Raw genomic sequence first — 25,726 nt, 5'->3', positions numbered from 1 at the left:
GTAGGAATGGAAATAATTGGGAAGGGCATTTATCCCAAATCATATTTTTCCCCTAATAATCAGCCAACTTTTATAAAACAAGAACACTTCAAAAGACCCGATTTCGAGCCATGTCGTAGCAGAAACATTCTTCAAGTTTTGCTTAGGATTCCTGGGGGGAATTTAGTTATTTTCAGCCTTTCCCACGATTCAGTTATTTCTGCAACCTAAACATGCGGCTGGACAGTTCTATTTCAGGTGTTCCTTTGCAATTATTGAGCCAGAGAGGGCGGTGGAAGAGCCCCGCACCCCAGCTCGAACCAGGGGCTGGCCCTTGTCAACACCCATTTTAGGAATTCTCAGCAGGCTCCCGACACAGAGTTCTATGCAAGTTTCTCCTCAGAGGCCCAAGGCGCTTCCTTTAACGAAAGCCCACAGCAAGAGTCTCCACCCCAAGCAAAAGATTCCCCACCCAGTCCAAGGCCGGGAAGATGCCCCACCCAGCGGCAGGCTGGGCCGGCCTCCTAGGCTGGTTTAACTGGTTAGGACGACCGAAGCCTGCTGGCACAAAAGATCTGCACTTCGGGAGCTGAGGAGCAGCCGGCTAGAACGTGGAGAGGAAAGCTCTTTCCTTTCTCAAGACCACCGCAGGCGATGCCTTCCAGCAGTCTTCACTGATACTTGCTCGGGGTAGGTGTTACATCCCACCCAGTCCCCCAAGACCAGGAACTGCGCAAGCGCCCGCTGAGCACTAGCGCGGCGCATTCTCTCGCGCGCTCCCTCAGTCTCCTCAGCGAGCTTCTGGGCCGAAGGAATCACGGTGCTTCCTGGGTGTTGTAGTGTCCTTCCTCGACGAAGGGCCCTCACGTAAACTGGGCGTTGGGCGTCCGAGAACTACGCCTCCCAGCGTGCTGCGCGCGAGGGCACAGGGCGTTTGCCCTTGACGGCTTTAGCCGTCGGCACAGAGAGGAGGACCCGGGAAGCCGGCAGCGGCGGGAGGAGGGAATGCGCGTGCGCGTTGGGCCGGCTCGTCGCGTTCCGTCCCAATCATTGTAAACAGGCGGAGGCTGGGGCGGGGTGGGAATGGGGCGCCCGAGGCCGGCTAGGGGCGCAGCGCAGGAGGCGTCTACGGTGGCTGCGGCGGTACCGTGAGCGCGAGGAGGCGGAGGCGGCGGCTGCGGCGGGGGCGGGTTGTCGCGCGGCGGCAGGCACAGGTCAGTGGCGGTCAGCGGTGGCGTGCGGGGGTCGTAGCGGTGCCCCTCGCGTGCCCGGGGAGCCCTCTGCGCACCCACCTCGCAGCGGCGTCTGTCAGGCAGCGTGCGGGGCTGGGCGCTCGCCGCGCGCGGAGCTGGAGTTGGGGGTGGGGGGCGTGGCTGCCCCGAGTGCGGGTTCATCCCGGGCAGGCTTCTCCCCAGTTCTCGCCCCGTTGCCGGCCGTTCCTCCCACTTGCCGGCCGGGCCTCCCTCGTGGCATCCGCATTTGAGATTTGGTGCTCTCGGGGTCCGGAGGAGGAGAGTCGGGAACCGGGCCCCTCCCCACTTGAGTCTCCAGGCCTTAGGGCAGCTCTTGGGCACCGGAAAGGAGGAGAGGGGACTCTGTCTTTTATATAATCACTATTTTTTTTAAATCGCACCCGGAATATTTACCCGTCTCCAGGACTTGCCCAGTGGACTAGGAAAAGGTTCTTGATGTTTCCCACCGCTGGCACGGAAGCAGTGGGGCTCCTTTGGGTGCTGCGGTCTTTCGTTTAGGTTTCAGTGCGAATGGACGAACAGATCCTGGAGTTGAGAATTCTTTTTACAACTCATTTTCAAGTATGCTTGTGCCAAAATGTTCTTATTGAGGTCACCTTTTTTTTTCTTTTTTAAAAATTTATCGTTATGAGAGTGAAACAGGTTTTACAAAATATTCCACACCCCAAGTCTTAACCTGAAATAATTACGGTGTTTCGAGTTTTGAGATTCATTACTTCAGAGCCTCCCTCTTGACCAAGCAGCTTGTTTCCTCTGAGGCCTAGTAGAGTTCTTGAAAATAATTAAAATGTTAACTCGAGATATTTTGAATGTGTATTGTAGAAGTACAGTCGTTTGGACGTGCAGTTCACCCACCATCTAGCCTCATTAGAAAAGCTTTCACTGAATGTTTTGTAGAGTGGAGTGGGCATGTTTACATGGTGCAGCACTTTCCGTAGCATTCCATCATACTTGGCAGTTATTCATAAAGTATTTAAGTGGTGATAAGAAGCAAGCTCACTTTTGGTTTGGTGATTATGGAGGCAGCACTTCTAAATGAAAAAATGGGACTGTGAGTAATAAAAGTAACCTCACTTGACGCCTTCCTGGTTGTCTTGGTGATTTGATAGTTCCTTTCTGAGTGTTTCTGAAAATGAGTAATTGCTGTAAACTGTACTGGCAGTAGGAGAGGTAGGAAGGAAGTTAGAGTGGTTCCCACTTTTCTGAGTGACCCATAGATTTAAGTGGGGTAGACTAGTTTAACAGGAACCACTGAGAAGTAATTCTTTGAACAAAGTATCTTTTTTTTTTTTTTAAAGATTTTATTTATTTATTTGACAGAGAGATTGATAGCGAGAGAGGGAACACAAGCAGGGGGGAGTGGGAGAGGGAGAAGCAGGCTTCCCGCTGAGCAGGGAGCCTGATGCGGGGCTGGATCCCAGGACCCTGGGATCATGACCTGAGCCGAAGGCAGACGCTTAACGACTGAGCCACCCAGGCGCCCCTGAACAAAGTATCTTGAAGCAATATGACATAATTTGCTCTCTCTTCAAAATAGTATCTCTCATTTTAGATCTAATTTAGGAAACGAAGTGTTATCAGAAAATGAATATTAACTTTAATTTGTACACTTGTATTTGCACAGATGTTTGCTTGGCCAGGGGAGATTGGGCTTGAACATAACCCAAAAGTGTGTTCTTTCTTTTTTGAAAGAAAATTCCCGATAGAAACTTAAGTTAGTATATGTGGAAGGAACGAGGAAGAATGCGGGTCATTTAGTATAGAGGAGTTACTCTATAGCGGGTACTATGCCAGGTGAAGAGGACTTACAGATGGATTAGGCAGTGACCCTGCTTTCTGGGTGATAAGGCTTTATCTCTTACTTGAACTGTTCTCAAGTACAATATGTTTTTAAGATTACTTTGGAGAGAAAGTATGGGGGTATAGAGGGTGTACAAAGGAGATAGTGATCAGTTTCCTAAGGGAAGAGAAGGAGAGATTGAGGAAGGTGGCGGTGGTAAGGAAAAAGTATGTATAGGAGGGGATGAAAACAGTAAGGATAGGCATTTAGGTTGAAGGAACAGTGTGAGCAGAAGCACAGGAGTCTAAGCCTCCATAATGAGTTGTAGGATCTGCAGGTGTAGCTAGTAGGCAGGGGCCAAATTATGGATAGTCTTACACACAGTTGAAGTAGTTTCAACTTTTATCTTGGAAGCAAATACAAGTCACTGAGACAGGATAAAGAAAACAGAACCCTAAGCCAGCTCAGCCCATTTTAACTCCCTGCTGTGTGTCACATTAGGTACTTAATGCTTTATGTCCTTAAACTTGAAGGTTTAGGCATGACTGAGGCAGAAAATGAGGGAAACAAGGGGCGCCTGGGTGGCTCAGTTGGTTAAGCACTCAGGTCATGATCCCAGGGTCCTGGGTTCGAGCCCCACATCGGGCTCCCTGCTCAGCAGGAAGTCTATTTCTCCCTCTCCCTCTGCAGTTCCCCCTGCTTGTGTTCTCTCGCTCTCTGTCAAAGAAATAAATAAAATCTTAAAAAGAAAAAAAGAAAGAAAATGAGGGAAATGAACTTAAGGCAGAAGGAATGCTGGATGTGATTAGAGAGAGCATGGAACACTTTGAAGAGCTGGAAGTTGTTCTCTGCAACTTTAACATTGGGTTTATGGTGGTAAGTAGCACATGAGGCTGCACAGATCGGTCCTTGAGTATTGCATGACATTCTAAGGATTCTAGAATTTTTTCCCTATAGGTAATAATAGAGTTTATGAATTTTAATCAGGAAAGAGTCATGATAAGGTTTTCCTCTTAGAAAGATCATTCTGGTATTGTAGAGTGCAGATTTCAGAAGGGATGGAGGGAAGATGAGGCAGGGCGCAGAAAGACTGGTTAGGAGTTTTTGTAATAATTGAGATGACAAGGCCCTAAACTAAGAGTCGTGGAGATACAAAGGGGTAGGTTAACAGTACAGTACAAACAGTACGAAAACATTTAGAAGGTAGGATCCATAGGATTCAGTTACAATTGGATTTTAACTTGGGTCATTGAATAGACAATGGTAGAGTACAGTTGACCCTTGAACAATGTGGGGGTTAGTCTAAAATCCATGTATAACTTTTAACCACCCCCAAAACTTAACTACTCAACTACTGTTGACTGGAAGCCCTACAGATAACATAAAGTCAATTAACACATACTTTATATGTTATATGTATTATATGTATTCTTACAATAAAGCTAGAGAAAAGAAAATGTTACTGAAATCATAAGGAAGAAAAAATACTTTTACAGTACAGTACTGTATTTATTGAAAAAAGACCACATCTGAGTAGCCCCACACAGCTCAAACCCATGTTGTTCAAGGGTCAGCTCTGTACTGAGACAGAGGAAGAGGAGCAAGCTTGGGGAGTAAAAGTATTTTAGCTTTTGGATATATCGAGTGGGAGTTGTCTATGAAACATCCAGGTGGAAACATTAGCTACAGAGTTGGGTGTGGGTTTGGAGTCGAAGAGAGAGGTCTTGCTATGAGAGTCAGCAGGCTATATTATAGGTGGTAGCTGAAAGCTTTGATTTACGTGACACCATGTAGGAAGAGTTTACTGATGGAGACTAGTTCTGAAAATAGACAATGGAGAACATTTATTTATTTATTTAAAGATTTTATTTATTTATTTGACAGAAAGAGACATAGCGAGAGAGGGAACACAAGCAGGGGGAGTGGGAGAGGGAGAAGCAGGCTTCCCCGCGGAGCAGGGAGCCCAATGTGGGGCTCGATCCCAGCACCCTGGGATCACGACCTGAGCCGAAGGCAGACGCTAAACGACTGAGCCACTCAGGCGCCCCAATGGAGAACATTTAAAGCCAAATCGAGGAAGAAGACCTGGAAAGGGAAATTCCTATGTGTTTAGAGATGCAGAGAAATCATGAGAAAATGTCATAGAAGCCAAAATGGAATCATTTCAAAAGGAAGCTATCCTTCACAACCAACTCCAGAAAAAAATAAAAATTTTTAAAAAAGGAAGCGATACTTCAAATGCTTTGAGAAGTTGAATAAGACAAGGATTATTAGGAGTCTGTTGAATTTGATAACTAAGTAAGAGCAAGTTTGTAACATTCTACCTAATGCTGCCATTTGGGGAAGGAGCTAGTTTCTTTGAATTGAGAAGTTAATGGGAGATCAGAGAGTGAAGAAAGTAAATGTGGATTAGTTCAAGAATAAACAAATCTTAGCTGTGAAGAGAAGAATGGAAAGAGGTGTTAGATGGTAAAAAGGGTTAAGAGAGTGATTTTTAACATGGCAAAGACTTGAACCTGCTTTTTTCTTATGACAGTTTAATTGAAATGTACTTTATATAATGTAAAATTCATCCTCTTAAAGTGTACAATTCAGTGGTTTTTAGTATATTCACAGAATTGTGCAGCCATCTCCACAGTCAACTCTAGAACGTTTTCATTACCTCAAAAAAGAAACCTTTTACTCATTATCAATCACTCACCATTCCCTCTCTTCCCACCCATTAGCAGCCACTGATCATCTCCTGTCTCTGGATTTGCCTCTTCTGGACATTTCATATACATGGAATCACATATATATATGATCATTTGTGACTGACTTCCTTTACTCAGTATAATGTTTTCAGGGTTTATCCATATTATAGCATATGTCAGGACTTCATGTCTTTTTATTGCCAAATAATCTTCCATTGCCTGGTTACACCATGTTTTGTTTATCCATTGATCAGTTGGTGACTGTTTGAGTTGTTTCTACTTTATGGCTTTTGTGAATAATGCTGATATGAATATTCATGTGCAAGTTTTTGTATGGATGTATGTTGCTCCTAGGTGTATACCAAGGAATAGAGTTGCTGGATCATATGGCTACCCTTATGTTTTAACATTTTGAGGAACTGCCAAACTGTTTCCCAAAGCAACTGCACCATTTCATTATGCAGTGTAAGGATTGTGATATCTCCACATCTTCACCAACACTTGTTATTTTCTGGCTTTTAAAATTTTAGCTGTTCTAGTGGGTGTGAATTGGTATCTCATTGTGGGTTTGATTTGATGATGATGACCATCTTTTCATGTGCTTGTTGGCCATTTGTCTATCTTCTTTGGAAAAATATCTATTCAAGTTCTTTGCCCTAAACCCCTAAAATTGGGTGGTTGTCTTTTTGTTGTTGAGTTTTAAGAGTTCCTTTATATATTCTGGATGTTAGACCCTTATCAGAATATGATGTGCAAATATTTTCTTCCATTCTTTAGGTTCCCTTTTTACTTTCTTGATAATACCCTCTGATGTACAAAATTTTAAAATTTTGATGAAATACAGTTTTTCCATTTTTTTCTTTCGTTACTCATGATTTCGTGTCATATCTAAGAATTCATTGTCAAATCCAAGGATCTGAAAATTCACGCTATACTCTCTTCTAAAAGTTTTTTGGTTTTAGTGTTTATATTTGGGTGTTGATTCATTTTGAGTGAACTTTTGTTCTGAGGTATGGGTCCATTTTCTTGCATGTGGAAATCCAGTTGTTTCATCCCCATCTGTTGAAATGACCATTCTTTTCCCATTGAATAGTCTTGACACCCTTGTTGATAATCAGTTGACCATAGATGTTTGGGTTTATTTCTGGACTCTCAAATCGATTCTATAGGTCTATATGTTTATACTAATGCCAGTACTACATTGTTTTGGTTCCTCTAGTTTTGTAGTACCTTTTGAAATCAGGAAGTGTGAGTCTTCCAACTCTGTTCTTTTTGATTATTTTTTTGTGTGTGGCTATTTAGGGCCCGTTGCAATTCCATATTAAACTGAGGATCAACTTTTCCATTTCTGCAGAAGAGATTGTTGAAATTTGATAGAGTTTACATTGAGTCTATATATCCCTTTGAGTTACAGCAATACTTTGCTACTTCCAATCTGTGAAAAGGCTGTAATCTCTATGTTGTACCTTTTACCCTTGCAAATGGAATTTTTTTTTCTTTAATTTCATTTTTGGAATGTTTGGTTCTAGTGTGTGGATATATAGTTTATTTTCTGTCTTCATCTTGTATCCTGTAATTTTGTTAAACTCATTAGCTCTAATAATTTCCTAGGATATTCTTACGGGTTTTCTGTGTAAGATCATGTCATCTGTGAATGAATAGAGACAGTTTTACTTCTTCCTTTCCAATGTGAATGCATTTTATTTTATTTTAAAGATTTTATTTATTCATTTAACGGAGAGAGAGCATGCACATGAGCGGGGGCAGGGGGGAGAGGGAGCAGACTCCCGCTGAGCAGGGAGCCCGATGTGGGGCTTGATCCCAGGACCCGGAGATCATGACCTGAGCTAAAGGCAGATGCTTAACCAATTGAGCCACCTATGCGCCCCTGCATGCATTTTATTAATTATTATTATTTTTTTCATAATTGCCATTGCTTGAACTTCCAGCTCAGTGTTGAATAGAAGTGGCAGGGGCAAACCTCTTTGTCTTGTTCCTGGTCTTAGGAGGAAAGCTTGCAGTCTTTCACCATTAACTGTAATGTTAACTATGGGTTTGTCACTGATGCCCTTTATCAGTTGCCTTCTATCCATAGTTTGTCAGATATTCTGTTAAATGTTTGTTAATATTTCTGCATATTTTTTAATTAAAACATTTTTCTGTTATTGATTTTCAATGTCATTTCATTGTGGTCAGAGAACATAACTTTGTGTGCTTTCAATCTTGTAAACTTTATTCAGGTTTGTTTGTGGCCTAACATATGATCTGTGTTGAAGAATGTTCCAATGCACTTGAGATGAATCTGTTTTTTTATGCTGTTGTTGAGTGGAGTGTTCTGTAGATGTCTGTTAGGTCTAGTTTGTTTAAAGTATTGTTCAAGTCTTCTCTTTCCTTTTTGGCGTTCTGTCTAGTTGGTCTGTCCATTATCAAAAGGGGGATATTGAAGTCTTCAACTGTTGTTGAACTGTTTCTCCTTTCAATTTAGTCAGGTTTTTGTTCCATGTCTTTTAGGGTTATGTTATTAGGTGCGTATACATTTTTAATTGTTATCTTGTTGACACACCTACCCTTTTATCATTATGTAATATTCTTTGTCTCTTGTAATAAATTTTGTCCTAAAGTTTATTTTGTTTGGTATTAGTATAGTCAGTCATCCCAGCTCTCTTTTGGTTACTGATTGCATGAAGTATCTTTTTCCATCCTTTTACGTTCTTTTTTAAATTTAATTCTTAAAGATTTTTTATTTATTCATTTGAGAGAGAAAGAGAGCACATGAGAGCACGAGCAGTGGGGAGGGTCAGACAGAGAGGGAGAAGCAGACTCCATGCTGAGCAGGGACCCCGATGCAGGGTTCAATCCCAGGACTGTGGGATCATGACTCAAGGCAAAGGCAGACGCTCAGCTGACTGAGCCACCCAGGCACCCCCACCCTTTTACTTTCAACTTGTCTATTAGAACTTGAGTCTCCTGTGGGCAACATATAGTTGGATCTTTTTTTAAAAAAAAAAAACCGTTTTGCCACTATCTGCCTTTTCATTTTGGGAATTTAACTTATTTACCTTTAAAGTAATTACTGATTAGGAGGAACTTCAAGCCTATTGTGATTTGTCTTCTATATATTTTATATCTTTTTTATTCTTCAGTTCTTTCATTACTACCTTCTATGTTTCTTTGCAGTGTATTTTAATACCTTATATCTTATTTACTATATATTTTTGAGTTATTTCTTAGTGGTTGCCCTGGGATTACAATTAACATTTTAATTTGTAATAGTCTGGTTCAGATTAATACCAGTTTAATTTCAATAGTGTATAAAAACTGTACTCCTATAGCTCCACTCACCCTTACGGTGCTTTTGTCACAAGTTGTGTCTTTATACATTGTATGCCCATCTGATTTAAAATTGTTGCTTTATGCAGTTGTCATTCAAATCAGAAAGGAGAAAAGAGATACAAACAAAAAATACATTTTAAAAATTTTTTTAAAGATTTGAGAGAGCACGTATGCGTGCACAAGTTGGGGCAGAGGCAGAGGGAGAGGGACAAGCAGACTCCTGGCTGAGCAGGGAGCCCAATGCAGGGCTTGATCCCAGGACCCTGAGATCATGACCTCAGCTGAAGTCAGACACTTAACTGACTGAGCCACCCAGGCGCCCTGGAAAATACATTTATACTGTCTTTTGAAATTGATATGTCTTTTATATTTACCTATGTAGTTATTTTTACCAGTGTTCTTTATTTCTACATGTGGATTCAAGTTAATTACTGTCTAGTGTCCTTTTCATTTCAGCATGAAGGACTCATTTTAGCATTTCTTGTAGGGTAGATCCATTAGCAATGAATTCATTCAGATTTTCTTCCTCTGAGAATGTATTTTTTTTCGTTCAATTTTAAACGATAATTTTACAACATAAAGATTCTCAGTTGACAGTGTTTTTTCCTTCCAATACTTTGATTATGTCATTCCACTGCCTTCTGGCCTTTATGGTTTCTGATGAGAAGTCAGCTGTTAATGATATTGAGGATCCCTTGTATGTGATGAGTCACTTCCTTCTTGCTTCTTTCAAGATTCTCTGTCTTTGAACTGTTTGATGAAGATGTGCCTCAGTGTGAATTTCATTGAATTTCTTCTGCTTGGAGTTTGGTGAACTTCTTGGATATATAGATTAATATATTTCATTAAGTTTGAGACGTTTTTAGCCACTATTTCTTCAAATATTTCTGCTCTTTCCTCTCTCTCCTCTCCTTTTGGGACTGCCATTATGCTTGGTGTGCCAGATGGTATCCCACAAATCTCTTAGGCTCTCTTATATTTTCTCCATTAATTTTTATGTCCAATCCCCAGGCTGATATATTTCAGTTGACCTATCTTTAAGATCACTGGTTCTTTGTCCTGCCTTCTCAAATCTGCTGTTGAGCCTGTACAGTGAATTTTTCATTTCAGTTATACTTTTTAACTCCAGGATTTCTATTTGATTGTTTTAAAAATAATTTCTATCTCTTTATTAATATTCTTCATCTGGTGAGACAGAGTTCTTATGCTTTCCTTTAGTTCTTTAGACATAATTTCCTTTTGTTTTTGAACATACTTAAAACAGATTTAAAGTCGTTGTCCAGTAAGTATAATGTCTGGGATTCCTTAGGGAGAGTTTCTAGTGATTGCTCTTTTCTCCTGTATACGGGCTCTTCCTTCTTGTTTCTTTACATGCATGTAATTTTTGTTGAAATTGGACATTTTGAGTATTACAATATGGTAGCTGTGGAAATTAGGCTCCTCTTTCCCCAGAGATGTTGCTACTTGTTGTAGCTGTTGTTAGTTTGTTTAAGAACTTTTCTGAACTAATTTTGTAAAGTATACATTCTTTGTCATGTGTGCCCATTGAAGTTTGTGTCTGTGTTCTGTCAGCTAATGATTGGACAGGTATTTCCTTAAACATTTGGTATCAAAAACGTCTCCCAGTGTCTTCAGAAGGGTGTTGTGCTTATGTTGGAATATTTTATTCCCTGAGCACTCAGCCACTTTACAACTCTGGTTAGCCTTAATTTACTGTTTGTATAGAGGTCAAGCTCACCCAGAAGTGAGAGTCTAGGGACTTCTTGGGTAGGATAAACTCAGTGAAATCCACGCTGAGAATCTTAATCAAACAGTTGAAAGACAAAGACAAAGAGAGAATCTTGAAAGAAGCAGGAGTGAAGTGACTCCTCACATACAAGGAATCCTTAGTATCATTTAACAGCTGACTGTTCTGACTTCTTAGCAGAAACCATAAGAGGCCAGGAGGTGGTGGGATGACATATTAAAGTCCTGAAAGAAAAAAACTGTCAGCCAACAGCTGGCAAAATTCCTGGGCATGTGCACAGCCCTAGGCATACATGTTGTGTCCTAGATACCCAGAAATCTGTTGAAGCTGTTCAAGGTCCTTATTTCTCAAAATATCGCATTGCCCAGCCTTTCTTCCCAAGGTTTTTGGTCCGTTTGTTTGCACCAACTGTTATTCATTGTGTCAGGCAGCAAGCGCTGAAAACGTCTGCTTGTATATATTTTTAACAAACATCCTTTGTGTCCTGTAGTGGCTTTAGCTTGGGGGAAGTCTGAGTTAGCAGCATTAGGTGAGTTAAAGCAAGACTTTTTCACACATCTTCCAGGGAGCCATTAGATTGGTAAAAACAAATGATTTCAGTTTGTTTGTAAATGAAATTTGTTTTGCTCTACCAGTACTAGGGATGTGGGCTGTTGTTTTCACAGCCACCACTGAGCTGGGGAGCCCAGGATAGGACGAGAGTAAGTTAAATGCCACAAAGCTCTATGTTCTTACCAAGATTTAGCTGTTTTTCTTGAATCAGTACCCCTTGGATTGCTACAAGCTTTTGGTTAGTTTCTGGTGTTCTGGAAAAGTTGATTCTGACAGTTTTCAGTTGCTTTTGCTGTTTCTTGTGCCAGCATTTTGCCAACATTACTCCATCTATTTATCATACTACACTTGTGTTTAGGCTACCTGTATTAGTATAGTTCAAGTGAATTTCATATTTCACGTAGCATACAGTGGGTCAGTATATTCTCTTTCTCAGTGCTTTATTTTTCAAGGATTTTAGGTGCTTAAAGAGATGCAATATAAATAAAGGTTTTCTGGCTGTTAATAAACACTACAATAAGCACCCTTTAATTACATTTTTGCTTACTTTGTGTATTCGAGGATAAGGTTTTGATAGTGGAATTGCAAGGTGAGAATATTAGTTTTTGATAGGTTTTGCTAAATTGCCCTTTTAAATGTATCAGTTTACACTTTTACCAGTAGTGTCTTCACCTTTCCATTATTGGGTATTAGACTTGTTCATCTTCAGAAAATTTGTGGTTGAAAAAGAGTATCTCTTTAATTTCCTATTCCTTCATTTTAAAAATATCTTTTTAAAAAAGATTTATTTATTTATTTTAGAGAGCAAGAGAGAGTGGGGGGGAGGGATGGAGGGAGAGGAAGAGAGAGAGAATCTTAGGCAGAATCCCCCCTGAGCATGGAACCTGATGTGGGGCTTGATCTCACAACCCTGAGATGATGACCTGAGCCAAAATCAAGAGTCAGATGCTTAATTGAGCCACCCAGGCACCTCCATTTTTAAAATGTCTTTTTTGTGTATTTTGTGTTTATATGTTCTTTTTTTTTTTAAAGAAAATTTTATAAAGTATTTGTCATGTTCTAGGGGGCACCTGGGTGGCTCAGTTGGGTGTCCGATTCTTGATTTCAGCTCAGGTCGTGGTCTCAGGGTTGTGAGATTGAGCCCGGTGACAGGCTCTGCACTCAGCGGGGAGTCTGCTGGATTTCTCTCCCCCCCCCCCCCCCCCCCGCTTGTGCACTCTCTCTCAAATAAATAATCTTAAAAAAAAATATTTGCCATGTCTAGTGCCAGTATTTTTTTTCCAAGTTTCTTCGTGGCTTGTTAAATTTGTTTATGATGGGGTGCCTGGGTGGCTCAGTCAGTTAAGCATCTGACTCTTGTTTTCAGCTCAGGTCATGATCTCAGGGTCATGAGATCGAGTTCTATGTTGGGCTTGGTGCTTAGCGGGGAGTCTGCTTGAGATTTTTTCTCTCTCCCTCCCCCCTGCCCCCTGCTTGTGCATTTGTGCTTACTGTCTCTCTCAAAATCTTTTAAAAAATGTTAATGATTTGTAATAAAACTATGAAAGAATTTATGATGTTTTAAAAATGTACTTAAGATTTTTTGAAGGGTTTTCAAATGGACAATCAAAGAGAAAAGGCAGAAAAAGTTTCGTTTTTCATAGTCTTGTAAGGGGGAGAAATACAGTTTAGAAAATCTCAAGGTTTGTCCAGACATCTTTATGCTCTTGCTTTTTTAGCACAATTAAATATTGGCTAATATTACTGCTTACTGAGTACCTACTGGATATGAAGGATTTCATTTTATTTAATCTTGGCAATGCCTTGCCAGATGTCAACATTGTTTTGTACGGATAAGGAAATTTGGTCCCTGAAAGGTGATGGCATTCAGTTAAAACCCATAGCTATGTTCCAGACAGAGCTAAGATTTGAATCCAGATCATCTCTCAGACTCCAGAGCCCATATACTTCCTATTTACCAAATTATCTCTCCATCAGGATATTTCCCAGTTTCCTTACAGAGAGAAGGGGGCCTGGGTGATAATACAATTGTGTTTTTCTCAGCCATTAAAAGATACTACCGAAGGAATAGCATTTCTTTTATGTTCTTACAGACATGTTTTATACACATACAAAGAAAGTTGTATGTATAAATATGTATACTTTTAAAAAAGATTTTATTTATTTTAAAGAGAGAGAGTGTGCATGCATGAGCAGGAGGAGGGGCAGAGGGAGAGAGAGAATCTCAAGCAGACTCCACACTGAGCCCGGAGCCCAATGCAGGGCTGGATTCTATGGCCCTGAGATCACGACCTGAGCTGAAATCACGGGTAGGTCACCCAGCCGACTGAGCCACCCAGGTGCTCCTAAGTGTGTATACATCCTATTCTAAACAGGTGTTTTTTTTTTTTTTAAAGATTTATTTATTTTAGAGAGCGAGAGCATGCAGTGGTGAGGGGCAGAGGGAGAGGGAGAGAAAGAATCCTAAGCAGACTCCTGGCTAATCGAGGAGCCCAATGCAGAGCTCAGTCTCATGACCCTGAGATCATGACCCGAGCCAAAGTCAAGAGCTGGCTGCCCAACCAACTGAGCTACACAAGCACCCCACTATTCTAAACAGTTGTAATACATGGAGTGAGGGAATCTGTATTTGTTGAGCACTTGCTGTGTGCCAGGTACTAGGCCTATTTATATTTGAGTCAAGTCCTTAAAACTGGTTGCCTTGAAAAGTTGTATAAATATTTAAAAGTGAAGCTTTTACATAAAAGGTTATTGAAAACAAAAATATTAGTAAAACTCATTTGGAATTGCTTTCAGAGCTAATGCCATGATGTAATGAAGTATGGCAGTTCATTATGAATTGAACATTAAATTAATTCAAAAGCACTAAAAATTGAGAGGCAGATATTGTGACAGGTTGAGAATAAAACTGCATACTATTCCGTTGTTTAAAAATGGGGTGTGTTTGTCAGTTATAGAAACAGTGTTGTGTGACCAGGACTTTCCTCTTAACCTTTTCGTAAGTAAGAATGTTTCACCAGCTCGCCAGTGATGGGTGCCTTTAGATAAATATAGTTGGATAAGGAGCTACTAAAGAGAAAAAAGAGAGCTGGGGAAGATGAGGAAAGAAAGCTCCCCTTCCCTATACTGGGAAGAAGACTTTGTAAGGAAGATTCATAAATTATAGATGTAATTTTAAGATGTTAGTAATTTTAAGTAGTTTCTTCCAAAGTTGAAATAGTGAATCAAGAACTTTGACTTTCTGCTTAGGAAAATTATGGGAAACAAGTGTGAATATAAAACTGGAGAAAAGGCTCATTGAAGTCCATTTTGTTATCCTACTAGTATGGTAACAAACAGTTGAAAAGCAGCAGATACCATCTAAGTTTTTCAACTTAAGTTTAGCATTTTAAGAAAAGGTATATTATGAGTATATTATAGTCTTAAATGTGTATCTAATATATATTTATACTCTTATTTGGTATTTACTGAATATAAATAATACTCTTATTTGGTATTTCAGTATTAATATACTTTTAAATGTATATTAAAGAGTATATTATGACATTAAATTTAGCTTCCTCAGGTTTTCCTCACATTACTTTTTTTTTTTTTTTAAAGAAAATTTAAAGCAGTTTTAGGTTCAGAGCAAAATTGAGCAGAAGATAGAAAGATTTCCCATATATCCCCTGCCCCCACACATGCATAGCCTCCCCCCATTATCAGCACCCCACCCCACTGCCCCCCCACCAGAGTGGTACATGTTATGCTTGATGACCCTACGTTGACACATCATAATCACCCAGTCCATAGTTATATTAAAGCCCACTCTTGGTGTACATTCTGTGGGTTTGGACAAATACATAATGACATGTATCTGTCATTATGGTATCACACAGTGTTTTCACTGCCCTAAAAGTCCTTTGTGCCCTGCCTGTTCTTCCTTCCCTGCCTCCTCCACCAGCCATAGCAACCATTGATCTTTTAGCAGTTTCCATAGTTTTACCTTTTCCAGAATGTCATATAATAGGAATCAGTACAGTGTGTAGCCTTCTTAGATTGGCTTCTTTCACTTAGTAGTAGGCACTTAAAATTTTTCCTCCATTTAAGATTTTACTCATTTATTTTTAGCACTGAATTCTGTTGTCTGGATGTACCACAGTTTATCCATTCACTTACCAAAGGATATCTTGGTTGCTTTTAAGTTTTGGCAATTATGAATAAATGTAATTCTCTTAAGTTAGCTGCCATAAACATCTTTTTTTTTTTTTTTTTTTTTTAGAGAAGGCAAGAGAAAGCTAGAGTGTGTGCATGCAAATGGGGGCGGGGGGACGGGGACAGAGGGCAAGGCGGTGGCGGGGGGGGGGGGGAGAGGGGAGAGAGAATCCCAAGCAGACCCCATGCTGAGCATGATCATGACCTGAGCTGAAACCAAGAGTCCAGTGCTTAGTCAGCTGAGCCCCCAGGTGCCCCAGCTGCCGTAAACATCTTATGTATATGTTTTTGTGTGTTCGTAAGTTCCCTCAACTCATTTCGGTAAATACCAAAACACCAAAGGAGTGTGATTGCTTTAGTTTTATTGGAAACTGCCAAGCTGTTTTCCAAAGTGACTGCCATTGTGCATTCCCACCACCACTGAATAAGAATTCCTTTTGCTCCATACCCTTACCAACATTTGGTTTTGTCAGTGTTTTGGATTTTGGGCATTCTAATAGGTATGGTTCTTTTTTTCCTTTTTTTGGTAGTTTTTTTAAATTGAGGTATAAGTGATATATAACATTATATTTATTTCAGGTGTACAATGTAGTGATTCCGTATTTGTATACATTGCGAAATGATCACAAGAAGCCTAATGAACATCCATCCCCATACGTAGTTACAAGAACATTTTTTTAAAGAAAAATAATTTTTTTAAAGATTTTATTTATTTATATGAAAGAGAGAAACAGACCATGAACAGGGAGAGGGGCAGAGGGAAAAGCAGGCTCCCCACTGAGCAGGGAGCCCGATGCAGGGCTTGATCCCAGAACCCTGAGATCATGACCTGAGTCGAAGGCAGACATTTAACTGACTGAGCCACCCAGGCACCCCTAAAGCAAAATAATTTTTTAAAAATCTAGATTTGTTTTATCAGGTTCATCAATTTACAGTTCCCTAGTGACATGATATGGAGCATTTTCCATGTTTGTCATTTATATATCTTCTTTGGTGTCTTCTTGTCTTTTGCCGATTTTTAAATTGGTTTGTTTTCTTATTGTTGAGTTTCAAGAGTTCTTTGTACCTAACAGTCCTTTATTATAGTGTAGTCTTTTTATGAATATTTTCTTCCAGTCTGTGGCTTGTCTTCTCATTCTTGGTCTTAAGTCTCTTAATATTTATGTTCACTCTCCCACTCTCCCTCCTTCCCCTCTCTTTTTCTTGCAAAGTATTAACTAAAGAAACTAAATTTTATACCCTATAGATTTTGAGTCTTAATCAATTAGTTTAAGGTTTTGTTTGCTTATTTTTGCAAGGCTGGTATGTGTATCTATCAGAGAGCACGTTAAGGTGTGGTTTCTTTCTTTTTTTGTGTGAGATCTTAGCAGCCATTGAAAATTGTTGCCAGTATCCATTTTTAAATTGCTGTTTAATTGGCGATAGTCCTTCGTTTCTTTATTAGTTGGAAGGTTTTGATCAAAAGAAACTTGTTGCATCAACACTTTGTATAGGAAATTCAGAATAAATTTTTTCCCCTTTATTTACCAGCTATTCTATATAATGAGATGGTTCTCTAGCATCCTCCAGAGTGACCAGTGACTTTTGAGTATCATTATGAACTCATGGATTTAAATATACTTGATATATTTTAGTTTGTTGCAATTATTTTATTAATTTTTGGCCAGTGGGAGCATCTTCCAGTTGGCTTCTGAGTCCTTTCTTTTGACTTGATTCCAATCATCTTTCGTAACTTTTTACTTTCTTTTATGACATGATATTTCAGCCTCATTGTGTATATATCCTGCTCTTAGACGTGGTGTCAGCCTAATGGAAATACCTAATAGTTCCATGTGCTTTTAAGTTATGTTGTTAGATTCCCACAACTTAATGTGTATTTATGTCATGACAGTTTAGTAGACATTTGAAAACAAATACATATAAATTGGAAGAGAAAATAATATTTTTTTTTCACTCTTAAAGTTAATGGTTTGCCTGTGCCTGCTGGATACTATACATAGTAATACTTGGTAATCAGATTGGACATTACCACTCTCATTTCTTGTCTCATGTTGATTTTCACATGGTACTTAAAAAAAAATTGTGGCAACTACTCCCCAAAATCCCACTTCACAAAGATATGTCATTGAAAGGAATGTTGCTCAACCTAATGTTGAAATTGAACTTCTTTTAGCTAGTAGTTTGTACAGTGTCTGACGGATGTTGGGTGCTACTGTTTATCTCAAATTGAAGATACCCCATGGCTCCTGTATGACTTGACTTATGATGCTCTGGCTGCCTCAGTGCACTGTTTGGGAACCATAGACTAGATACTTCTGCCCAGTTTCTATTGTAACCAGTGGTGTGCATTTTAAGATTATTGCTTTGTTTTGTTTCTGTTTTTGTTTTGTTTTGTTTAGGACTGAACCATGGGGCTTGAACTCACAACCTCCAGATCAAGAGTTGCATGCTCTTTTGACTGACTGAGCCAGCCAGGTGCCACCAGTAGTGTGCATTTTAAAAGTTATTGTTAAATAAAGTTTGTTGGTCCTTCCACTCTCCAATTGAGTTCTCATTTAAGATTTACTTGAGGGGCGCCTGGGTGGCTCAGTCGTTAAGCGTCTGTCTTCCACTCGGGTCATGATCCCAGGGTCCTGGGATTGAGTCCCACATCGGGCTCCCTGCTCAGCGGGAAGCCTGCTTCTCCCTCTCCCACTCTCCCTGCTTGTGTTTCTGCTCTCGCTGTCTCTGTCAAATAAATAAATAAAATCTTAAAAAAAAAAAAAAAGATTTACTTGAGAATAGATTATGTGATTATGAAATGTGGCAGGAAAGAGGCCTGTCTCCCCACCCCCCAAGAATATACCATTCCTTTATTTTTTTATTTTTTATTATTTTTTTTATACCAATCCTTTAAAAATGTTCTGTTTCTCTGTTGAGTACGGAATGATATTTATTATGATTTTTTAAATGAGAAAACTTTTTTGTCCTCTGTATTAGAGTGACAGCTAGTGATAGCGCTTTTGATTTTGTTTAAAGACAATAGTCCAGTGTGGGTTTTCCCCTGATACTTAGTAAACATACATACTCTTTGATTTGGACAGCGGTATGTAGGACTGAATTGTGTCCTTCCCAGTCTTTCACCTTGGAGGCAGAAGGTGGAATTATTTCCTATATATTTTGGCTGCTCATTTTCTAACACCTGACTTTCTTTCTTTCTTTTTTTCCTAAGATTGATTTATTTATTTTAGAGAGTGCATGAGTGGGGGGAGGGACAAAGAGAGGGGGGGAGCAGACTCCCCGCTCAGCAGGAGCCCAAGGTTGGGGGGGGGGGCCTCAATCTCAGGACCCTGAGGTCATGATCTGAGCTGAAACCAAGAGTTGGGACGCTTAACTGACTCTGCCACCCAGGCGCCTCAACAACACCTGACATTCTAATCCTGAGTCTGAACTTTCACTTTCACTTTAAAGCTTTGCTCTTTTATTATTATTTTTGATATTGAAGTCTAGTTGATACAGAATGTTACATTAGTTTCAGGCGTACAGTATAGTGATTCCACAGTCTGTATGTTATAGAGTGCTAACCACAAGTGTGGCTACCATCTGTCCCCACACAACTACCATCGACTATATTCCCTATGCTGTACCTTTCATCCCTGTGGTTTATCCACTCCATAATTGGAAGCCTGTACCACCTACTCCTCTTTACCCATTTTGCTTAACCGCCCATCCCCCTCCCCTTCTCCCCTCTGGCACCCATTAGTTTTGTTCTCTGTATTTATGAATCTGTTTCTTTCTTTATTTTTTAAAGATTTTATTTATTTATTTGACAGAGACACAGCGATAGAGGGAACACAAGCAGGGGGAGTGGGAGAGGGAGAAGCAGGCTTCCTGCTGAGCAGGGAGCCCGATGCGGGGCTCGATCCCAGGACCCTGGGATCATGACCTGAGCCAAAGGCAGATGCTTAACGACTGAGCTACCCAGGCGCCCCTATGAATCTGTTTCTTATGGTCTTCAGATTTTGGTCTCATCTGGAGGTTGATTTTACAGATTGCATTGTCAGTTTCCCGAACTGACTTTAGTTTGTTTTCTTGTCATTAGTTGTGTGTTAGATGTCAGCATTGAAAAGGCATTCATATGTTCATTTTCATTGTAATGAACTTCAGAATTTTACATTTTTATATTTTCTTTTACACATATATCTTGTCTTAGGTATATTGCTTTAATCAGTGACACTGAGAATGTTGGGAAGCTGAGTGGAAAACATGAAATCACTATGTCATTCAGCGAATTTCTGTGAGTGGCATGTGGGACTCTAATTAAATGTTTGTTTGGATGAGAAACTAAAGATTAAGTCTGATAATATATAAGAAGGGTACAGAAACAATAACTCACATAAAGAATAAAATCTCTACTAAATACAGGCCTAAACAAATGTTAGTAGATTTTAAAGGACTAATTATATAACAGCTGAATTGGATGGCAAGTGGCGTGTGGGGACGTGCATGAGAAATTGTTGTCAAGCCTGTAAATGTGAATACTAGTTTGCATTTCCTGGGCACAGGTCATAAACCTCAAACATACTATCATGGGAGGAATTTCACTGCTGATGATATGAACGCTAAACCTTATCTGCTTCATCTGAAGGATTATATCTGTCCCATTTTGTTGATAAACTTAAAACATTTTTTTCTTGGACAATAATATTAATATTTTAAGAAAAATCCCCTTTTCTTTATTTCTTTTTAATTTTTTAAAAATTTATTTATTTGAGAGAGAGAGAGAGAATGTGTGTGTGTGCAAGTTGGGGGAGAGGCAGAAGGAGAGAATCTCAAGCAGACTCCCTGCTGAGCATGGAGCCTAACATGGGGTTCAATCTCAGGACCCTGAGATCATTACTTGAGCTGAAATCATTCTCGGACACTTAACTGACCGAGCTCCCCAGGTGCCCCTTTTATTTGATTTTAAAATAGGATTGGCAGTATTCTTTTTGTAAGACATGATTTTTTAAAGTTTTTCTTAAAGATTCATTTATTTGAGAGAGAGAGCATGAGCAGGGGGAGGGGTAGAGGGAGAAGTAGACTCCTCGCCAAGCAGGGGAGCCTGATGCGGGACTTGATTCCAGGACCCGGGGATCATGACCTGAGCCGAAGGCAGACGCTCAACTGACTGAGCCACCCAGACACCCAATTTTTTTTTTTGTTTTAAAATTGTATCAGAAAAATTCGTAAGATAGTTTAAGATATCAAATAGTACTCGTGCAGAGACCGTTGTCCGTAGAAGACCTGCCTGCAATGTCCGTCCTTGGCTGGTGTTGGAGAACTTGACTGTTAAGTTTCCTACAGTATGTAAAACTTTTCCTAAATTAGAATAGTGGCTTACTGTGTCTTACTGTTGGTAAAAGCAGTGTGGTTTCTGCTGAATACCTGCTTTCTTTCTGGGAGTCTGGAATTCTCCTACATGCTAGGCTCCACAAAGACCTTGGAGTTGTCTGGCAGGAGTTGTCCGGCAGACAGCACTTCACGTGTTACTGTTGTAGAAGAAGAGTTCAGCTTGTTTCTGTGACCCCACTGCAGGAAGATTCTTGGAAGCTTGAGCCTGGGTGTCCCCTGGACTACTCTCCGCTTGCCTTTTCCTTTGCTGTTTTTGCTTTGTATCCTTTCATGTAATAAATATCAGCCATGAGTGTGACTCTGTGCTGAGTTATGGGGGTCGTGCGGTGACCTTGGAGGCCCCCCAATACAGTACTGAAAAACAGTGTAAAACCCTGGTAAAACCCTGTCTCATTCTTGCACCCCCCAGTCTTATTTTTTTCCTTTTCGTGATTTCTTTCGGTATTTATTTTCTTATTTGTAAATGATATACTTAAACTGCCTTTTTTTTTTTTTTAAAGATTTTATTTATTTATTTATTAGAGAGCGAGCGAGAGAGAAATAGCATGAGAGAGGAGAGGGTCAGAGGGAGAAGCAGGCTCCCCGCCGAGCCGGGAGCCCGATGTGGGACTCGATCCCAGGACCCCGGGATCATGACCTGAGCCGAAGGCAGTCGCTTAACCAACTGAGCCACCCAGGCTCCCTTTTTTTTTTTTTTTTTTAGGATAACAGTTTTAGTTGTGGTGTATTAACTGGGTGTTATGGTAGGCGACGATTTAGGTCTGATAGGCTTTCCTGAATTCCCTCCCTTTAGCCCTCTGATACAATCATGCGTATCACAACGTTTGATTGAATCAATGTTCATTGACTGGACAAATACTACGTAATGCTGAGCCAGGCAATAGACTACAATTTCATTTTCTTATCTACTTTTTTTCTTTTCCTAATGGTTAATGGTTATCTCTTATTTTTAATTTGTTTTTCTATTCTGTTCCTATGACAGGTTTATTCCAAAAGCTCCAGCAGCTCTTTACCAGATCTTACTATTCTTTTCCACATGGTCAGAGGTCTGTAAATCCCACTGTCCTCGGGAGCTTTTCTTCCTCCTGTGTCACTGTGAACTGTGTCACTGGTTGGTCACAGGCCTACTTTTCCCAGGGCTGCCTTTGCTGCTTTCCAAGGTTGCACTCAAATCATTGGGATTCTTGAGAAAGTGACACTGTGTGTCTGAAAATGTCTTTATTCTACCTATGTGCTTGAATGGTTGTTGGAACTAATTTTCTTTCAGAGTTTAGAAGCTGTTTCCTTTATTCTCTTTCAATTTCCAGTGTTCCTGTTGGCAAGTTGTCCCTGATCCTTTGTAAGTGCTCTTCCTGGAGGAATCTATTTTAGTATCCTCTTTCTATCCCATTGTGCTCTAAAACTTCATAATGTGCTTTGGTGTGGGTATCTTCATTTATGGTGTGGCGTGCTTAGTGGTCTCTTGTGATCTGAGCACTTGTCCTTTATTTTTTAAGCTTTAAATAATTTTTATTATACTTTCACTTTAAACTAGTAATAAAGGTGCTCAAATCAGATGAATTTTAATTTCATCGTACAGTCTTATGCGTCTTCCTCCCTAGGATTTTTCTTTTTATGTTTTATCAAAGTTTCCCAAGGCTGAAGTAATTTTACCAGTCACAGAAGAAGAAGAATACCATCTCAGATCAGCTGAGATGGCAGCTTCTGTTATTTTGCCACTGATCTTGGTTAGCCAAGTCCTGATTGTGTAGACCACTGTAATTTCAACCCAAGCCTTGGGGCATTAGGCAGAGTCCCTCCCCCCTTTTTTTTTAGAATTTATTTATTTATTTGAGAGAGAGAGAAAGAGAGAGCCAGGGCACATGAGAGGGGGGAGGGTCAGAGGGAGAAGCAGACTCCCTGCTGAGCAGGGAGCCTGATGTGGGACTTGATCCTGGGACTCCAGGATCATGACCTGAGCCAAAGGCAGTTGCTTAACCAACTGAGCCACCCAGGTGCCCAGAGTCCCTTTTTGTAATAAAGGTTTGTCCTTTAATTCTGAGAAAATTTCTATGTCATTTGAAGAATAAAATGTGTGTGCAGATACTGTTCACAAAATTTGGCATTCCCAAATAGCAGGTTAATACTGGGTAGAGGTTCAGTATGTAATATATTAATGAGCCAGTATTTGGATTCTCTTGTAGAGATTTAGGTTGGAGACTCTTAGTTTACAGCTTATTTTTAAAAACTATAAAAACAGGGAAAAGCTGCTTCTGAATTTTAGCTTGATATTTATGAATAAAGAACATTTATAAAATGCTGAATTTGTTTGACTTGTAAACTAGTTCAGCAGGTTATTGGTTTTCTGGAATAGGTCTTTTTCTGTGTCGATATTGTCAAGTTTAATAAACCATTACAGTTACTCTTGAAAGCTTATTTTGGGAGACTTTAATTTAGCAATCTTTCTTTGTTCCCTACTTATATTACTTTGTCCTTTTGCATGGGTGAGTGATTCTTATTACATGTACAAGACTATTTTAAGAATAAGTATATCCTAGTTCTTTGGAGAAAAAGTGAATGTTTTTATGCCACTGTTTAGCTAAGTTTGAGTCTAGTTTTATGAAACTTTTTTTTTTTGCTTCAATTATAACTGTCATAAAAGTGCTTTCCACTTTTAACTTAGTACTTCTTGTCAGATACTGCAGAAGTAATGTTGTTTACCTTTAGTATAGTGCAACTCCTGCATCTGTACTGTATTTTATATGCCACATATATACTTTAATATTTTAATGTTTGTGCATTAATATTTTCAATTTGTTTAACCACTTTGCTGCTAAGATTTTGCCATCCCATGCCCATTTTTTCTTTTACAGTTTTAAACAAGTTTCTTCATTAAAAACTATGGTGGTGAAAAAAACCCATTTTTTAAAAAGATTTTATTTGAGAGAGAGAATGAGAGAAAGAGAGAGAGCATGAGAGGGGAGAGGTCAGAGGGAGAAGCAGACTCCCCGCTGAGCAGGGAGCCTGACGTAGGACTTGATCCCGGGACTCCGGGATCATGACCTGAGCCGAAGGCAGTTGCTTAACCAACTGAGCCAGCCAGGCGCCGAAAAAGACCCATTTTTTTACCTGCAGTTCTCTCTGGAGAGAAATTACTCTTTTATACAGGAACCAGCCACAGGCTTTCATTTAGGAAAGATTAAAAGAGACATTCCTGTTGTAGTGATTTGGGGTATGGAGGTGGTGGGATGTTTATGGTAGAGGTGGGAATAGCAACATTTGAAAAGGAAGATCTGTATGTTTTAATGGCTCATGATCACAGTCATCTCTATATAGCATCCATGGCTTTTCTCCCTTCTGAGAGATTTTATTGAGATATAATTGATAGTCAGTGAAATATATAGTTTAGTAAGTTTTAACAAATGTGTACATACATATAGCCCACATGCCTGTTAAGATACAGCACATAGCTGTCAACCCAGAAAATTCTCTCCTGCTATTTTATCCTCAGTGCCTGCTTCTGCCCCACACCCCCACAACCACAGTTTTAAATTCTTTTGACAGAGGTAAGTTTCCTTGTTTCAGAACTTCATATAAACAGAATCATACTATGTGATCTTTTGTGTCTAGGTGTGCTGACTTGAGATTCATCTGTTTTGTTGTGTGTATGAGTAGTTTGTTCCTTCTAAAAAATGCTGATATTTAAAAAATGCTAATATGAGTATATTGTAGTTTATCTAGTCTCTTGTTGATGAAAATGTAGACGTTTCTAGCTTTTATGAATAAAATTACTCTGATCATAAGTCTTTGTGGATATGTTTCCATTTCTCTTGGGTAAATACTCAGTAGTGGAATTGCTAGGTCATATAGTAGGATTTAACAAAAGATATTGCCAAACGCTTTTCCAAAGTGGTTAAACTTAACATTCCCACCAGCAATGTATTAAACTTCCTGGTGTCCCACATGTTCACCAGTGTTGGGAATGATCTCATTCCATTTAAATTTTAGCCATTCTAGGTGGTGTTTTTTCATAGTTCACCATGGTTTTAATTTGCATTTCTTCAGTGTTTAGTGAGATGGAGCTTTTTTCATGGGCTTCTTGACCAGTCATATATTTTTCTTTGTAAATTGTTGGCTCAACTCTTTTGCCCATTTTTTCCCCTGGATTGTCTTTTTATTGTTGAATTGTAAGGAGTTCTTTATATATTATGGATATAAGTTTTCTGTCAGATATATATTCTGTAAATGTCTTTTCCAAGACTGGCTTGACTATTCATTTTCCCAATAGTGTTTTTTAATGAGCAGAAGTTTTTACTTTTGATAAGGTTCAATTTTTCCACCTTTAATGTTATAGTTAATGTTTTCTGGTCCTGTCTGGGAAATTCTTAACCCGATGCCTCAAAAATCTGTTTTTCTTTAGAAGTTTTACAGTTATTAGCTTTTAAATTTTGTGTGTATGATTTATCATGAATTACATTTTGTGTATGATGTGATGGAGTGGCTTGAGCGTCTCTTTTTTTTTCACATGGTTATCCAACACTATTTGTTGAAGACTTTTCTTTCCCCCATGAATTCCTTTGGAACCTTTATTGAGAATCAATGGACTATATACATGTGGGTCTCATTCTGAATTTTGTTTGGTTCCACCAACCTGTTTGTCTTTCCATACTTCAGTACCATACCATCTTGATTTAATAACTGCACTTTTTCAAGATGGCTGTGGCTGTTCTAAGTTTTGTGCGTTTCTAAAAATTTTAGGATCAGCTTGTCAGTTTCTTTCAAAAAGCTTGCTTTTTTTAAGCCTTATTGATGTATAATATACATGCTATAAAATGCACCCAGT

General features: G+C 39.5%; 1 protein-coding gene across 2 annotated transcripts in view; it reads left to right on the top strand.

Moving 5' to 3' along the window:
• Nucleotides 1–341: 341 nt before the first annotated feature.
• Nucleotides 342–25,726, top strand: part of RALBP1 (ralA binding protein 1) — a 62,972-nt gene continuing 37,587 nt past the window's right edge. Inside the window, exon 1 of one of the 2 annotated variants that reach the window (XM_032397846.1) lies at nt 342–669. The gene's annotated coding sequence lies outside the window, so the exon portion shown is untranslated. Of the gene's footprint in view, nt 670–842; nt 1,194–25,726 lie in introns of those variants that run through there. The other variant, XM_032397845.1, reaches the window with a different exon arrangement.

This window comes from Phoca vitulina, unplaced genomic scaffold (genome assembly GCF_004348235.1).
Source record: "Phoca vitulina isolate PV1807 unplaced genomic scaffold, GSC_HSeal_1.0 scaffold105, whole genome shotgun sequence".
NCBI classification, from domain to species: domain Eukaryota; kingdom Metazoa; phylum Chordata; class Mammalia; order Carnivora; family Phocidae; genus Phoca; species Phoca vitulina.
Note: the sequence above shows the minus strand (reverse complement) of the source record. Positions and strands in the feature narration are given on the sequence as shown.